Raw genomic sequence first — 5234 nt, forward strand, 5'->3', positions numbered from 1 at the left:
AGAGATATGGGGATATATGTATACATACAGCTGATTCACTTTGTTATACAGCAGAAACTAACACAATATTGTAAAGCAATTATACTCCAATAAAGATGTAAAAAAAAATAAAGTAACTGGATGCATTCAGTGAATTATCTATTCTTGGTTATATATATATGCATGGTGGCATGCCATGTAAACCATGGACTAGCCTCATCATCGGACTTATGGCCTTTATTTGATATTTTTGGGTCAATGATTTTAATTAGGACGTATCCAATATCTTCCACTTTGTGAAACTGTTTCTATACAGTTCTTAACACACCATGGGGGAAATCAAGCTGAAGACCTACATTTAAATATTCATGTATGCCCACTGGTATTCACAGACGGAAAAAATTCTAGAGTGCTTTCTTTACTGAAATTTATGAATCGTTCTTGACAAATAAATTTCATCAATTTCAGATAAATTTAAGTGAAAATCTAATTAAAATCACAAAAGCAATTATATGTAAATATAATTATATGCCTTGTTTTCAGATCCCAGATGCCCAACCCCCAAATTACATAAAAATGATTGTTAATCTCAGTAACAAATATTAAAATGAGCATTTTGCTGCATTACTGGTATCTTGCACTTTTTAATCAATAGACTGAAAATTCAAAAGATTTGGGTTTGTAGCATTTAGACTGCTTTGGATTTGACTTTAACTATTAATTCAGTTATTTTTACATTTCCATCGTGATTGATGTTGTACAACAATATGGTATTTATTTCTGCAGTTGTTAAGCTGATCTGTGATGGCTTAGAAATTATGTCACATTCCATAATGTGTAGATATTTTGAAATACCATAAAACTTTTAGAATATTTCTCTGATCATTAGAATTATTAAATGCTAGTCATTGACATTATTGACAGGGACCATATTTTTAAGAATTTGGCATGCACAGTATTGGGCTCAGGCATTACCATTATTCATAGTTGACGGTTCATTGGAAAGTAAAAAAATATTCAGATACTATTACCGTCTCTTCTCTAAAAGTACAGACAGTCCTCAACTTACAATGGTTCGACTTAACGATTTTTTTCAACTTTACTGATGTTGCAAAAGTGGTACAAATTCAGTAGAAACCATACCTCAAATTTTGAATTTTCATCTTTTCCTGGGCTAGCAGAATATAGTATGATACTCTCTCGTGATGCTGGGCAAGCTGCAGCTCCCAGTCAGCCATGTGATCACAAAGGTAAACAACCGATACACTTACAACCAGTCTATTTTTCACTTTCAGTACAGTGGTCGATAAATTACATGAGATATTCAACACTTTATTATAAAATAGGCTTTGTGTTAGATGATTTTGCCCATCTGTAGGCTAATGTAAGTATTCTGAGCACGTTTAAAGCGGGCTAAGCTAAGCTATGGCTGGGTGTATTAGTAGATTAGGTGTATTAAATGCATTTTTGACTTAACGATATTCTCAACTTACTATGGGTTTGGGCACATAACACCATTGTAAGTTAAGGAAGAAGATCTGTATAGACAGTTGCATTCACTTGCAACATACTTGAGAATGAGTCTAATATGCACTTGTCATACAGCCTGTTCGTAGAAAATGAGCAATGACAGTACCCAAACATTTTTCTTTTCCTTTCTAAAGTACAGAAATGAAAATGTCAGGATTCTGTTAGACATAAGCAAACAAGAAAAAAAAAAACTCTTTGGGAGCATTTACCTTTATAAGAGAGAAGTGTTAAATCTTTTTTTTTTTTTGTGGTATGCGGGCCTCCCTCTGTTGTGGCCCCTCCCGTTGCGGAGCACAGGCTCCGGAAGCGCAGGCTCAGCGGCCATGGCTCACGGGCCCAGCCGCTCCGCGGCATGTGGGATCCTCCCAGACAGGGTCGCGAACCCGGTTGCCCTGCATCGGCAGGCGGACGCGCAACCACTGCGCCACCAGGGAAGCCCAGAAGTGTTAAATCTTAAAAGTAGAGTAACTTGGACTACAGAATTAAATTTATCTGAAATACACTGTAAAATAATATTTCACTTCACTTGGATAAAATCACTTAAAAATTTCAATTCCATTTTATATTTTGGATTAAGTAACTTCACACATAAGCATTTATCTATACAAAATAATTTTTAAAGGAATATGCTAGCTATATGACCTTGGGCAATTTACTTAGCTTTCCTGTAAAATAAATATTTCTCACCTTTAAAATGGGGATAACAGCTTTGATACAAAGATTAAATGAAATAATATAATTACATACATAGTTTTAAATAGCTACAGCTAATATCTACATTAACAATATTCACAACATATACAAACAGCCTCAAATTGAGGCGCATACACGTATTCTGTGGATTTTCAAATATGACTTTGGAAAAATGGCAGCCATATGTACGCATATGTATTAAAGTTAATATGCAGAAATTGAGATTATTAGACTGTGTTACAATTTTCTCTTCTTAACTAGATTGTTTGGTCAGTGTTTCCTGCCTTAAATTTTCATTATTAAATGAAACATGAACAGCATAGCCATGAAGGAAGGTTATCTTCATTTAACTAGAACAAGATTAATATGGATCAGGAGACTTATCTGATTGCATCCTTAAGATCATCAGGATTTAAAGGGCTGCTTCCCCACGCATAATTGGGCTTTAAAAATTCTATGATTCTCCATTAGTGAGCCAGATATTCTCAGGGCAAAAGCTCTTTCCCAGTTGTCAAGTAGACAAACTTGAAAGCTATATTAACTCTTTAGGTTGCCAAAGAACTATAATTGGCCTAAGGTAATAACTCACTGAATCTCACTTTACTGACCTGAATTAATTAGAAATCAACTTTAGTTTGGGGTAAACCTTATATTAAATAGTAAATTCCAAGAAAACAAAAACACTAAGAGGTAAATTATTTCACTAAATTATTCAAATTTTTATTTTAAACTTCATTTGTATCTTTACATTCCTATGACTATTTTAATGGATTTGATGGAAAATATATGATTGATAAATTTGACAAATATGAGCACTCGATTCAGCAGCACATATACTAAAATTGGAATGATACAGAGACACTTAGCATGGCCCCTGCGCAAGAATGACCCACAAATTCATGAAGCATTCTGTGTTTTCAAGACCTTTGGACTGCAAAAAGAAAAGATGACGTATGTGATATTAAGCTAAAGAAACCAAGATTTTGAAAGCAACGTTAAGAAATCTAAGGTTGTTACAACTCAACTTTTCCTTCATATAAACTCAAAAAAGCCTCTTGGCCACTGCCTCTTCTCAGGATCTCCATCCTGAATGGAAGACATGCAAATAAATTCAGAAAAGGAGAAACACAATCATCATTTGGCATTTGATATTCTTGAATTCTACTATTCTTATTATAGACTATCTGGCATCATATGGCAATGTGAGGTTTTATTTTCAGTGAAAAATCTCAATATTAAGTAGGAAAATATGGCTATAAAATGATACATTTTCTATTTCATCTATGTGAAAATATACAGAAGTTTAAAAGTCGTTATATATGAGCATTAAAATCACTTGGGATCTTTATATTCTTTCTCTTCTGTTTCTCAAATTTTATATGCTATATATGTATATTGTTTATAAGCAATGGAAATAATGTGATATCTTAAAACAGTGGAAATTTTTTTGCCACAAAGACCAAAAGGAGTCTCAAACCTTCTACTTCTATAACTAAAATTTTCTGTCTCCAGATCTCTCAGAATACTTACATTAATAATACATTATATTATAATATATTCTTTTTAAAATAAATTTATTTTATTTACTTATTTATTTTTGGCTGCATTGGGTCTTCGTTGTTGTGCGCGGGTTTTCTCTAGCTGCAGCGAGTGGAGGCCACTCTTCGTTGCAGTACGCGGGGAGAACAGGCTCCAGGTGCGCGGGCTTCAGTACTTGTGGCACGCAGGCTTAGTAGTTGTGGTGCACGGGCCCAGCAGCTCTGTGGCATGTGGGATCCTCCTGGACCAGGGCTCAAACCTGTGTCCCCTGCATTGGCAGGCGGATTCTTAACCACTGCGCCACCAGGGAAGCCCTATGATATATTCTAATAAGAAAACACATTAGCCTCTGGCTGCTTCAAGGCTATATTTGATAAGTTTTTGAACTCCCAGCTTGTTATGGGTAGTAGGGAGAATAGCTCTGTTCTCAGTAGTTGTGTTTTTCCCGACAGTAGTTCCTCAGGGCAGTGCACAGACACCTTTTAACACATGAACAAATGTGTTTGTGAGTTAAACAAGGTCCAGGCTCTGCAATTATGACCCAACAAAGAGCTTCATAACGTGTCTTTCCACCTATTTCATAGTCTCGTTTTTCCAAGATATACTCCTAAGAAAATCCTTACCAGAAAAAAAAAAAAAAAAAAAAAAAAAAAAAAAGAGTGGCGTACGGTTCATTCTATCCAGTGTCTGAAGCTGTGTTTCTATGGCAATATTTAGAATTTGAAACACTCCAAGAGCCACCATTTCTCCTGTTAAGCAACAAAATTTGTAGGGAAACTGCTGAACTCGTAGTGACTATTTTTTTGTTTTTACAGTGAGACGTTTTCAAGAATTTATTTTTCTCTAAGTCTGCAGTAGGCAGGAAAAAAAGGGAAAATGTATCTTCTAACACCCCTTTTTCTTATCTGCTTTCTCACTTCAAACAAGTTTCTCATTGTGTTTCTGCCCACATTTTCCCAAATCCTAAATCGAAAAATTTGAAATAATATATTTGTGGTAAGTACTCAAGGCTGATCAATGTTCTTAAGTCAAAATGTACAGCACAATAAGAGATACTTTATATTACATAGTATCTTATCCTTAAATAATTACGTCTATTATTTCATTTGAGCCCCCCAGTAGTGGGACAGTTATTATACCCACTTAACAGATGTGTGATTAAGTTATGAGGGAGTGTTTTGCCTAAAGTCAAATGTGTATTAAAAGCAGTGGTGGTTCTAGAACCCATGTTTTCTGACTTTAAACTCTGCTGTCTACCAGATAAACTTCTTGATACTCTCTATTCATTACTGAGGTCTAAGAAGGTGGTAGATCTTAGATCCTATTTTACAGTTTCATACTCTGTTCACAATGGACCCTGAGCGCAAAATCATACTTATCTAAACTTTAGAAAAATATGGAACTACACTTCGTCTGCTTACAGCTAAACATAGGAGGCACTGTGCCAGTTGCTGCCTTTTGCTCCTACATTTTGCCTACAAAACAAGCAAACT

The 5234-nt window shown here is 35.0% G+C and overlaps 1 non-coding gene across 1 annotated transcript; it reads left to right on the plus strand.

The window, feature by feature from the left end:
- The first annotated feature begins 3014 nt into the window (after nt 1–3014).
- LOC112066150 (U6 spliceosomal RNA) lies at nt 3015–3121 on the plus strand. The gene has a single exon (XR_002892443.1). It is a non-coding gene; the product is annotated as a U6 spliceosomal RNA (small nuclear RNA).
- Nucleotides 3122–5234: the final 2113 nt, after the last annotated feature.

Source organism: Physeter macrocephalus, chromosome 21 (genome assembly GCF_002837175.3).
Source record: "Physeter macrocephalus isolate SW-GA chromosome 21, ASM283717v5, whole genome shotgun sequence".
NCBI lineage: Eukaryota > Metazoa > Chordata > Mammalia > Artiodactyla > Physeteridae > Physeter > Physeter macrocephalus.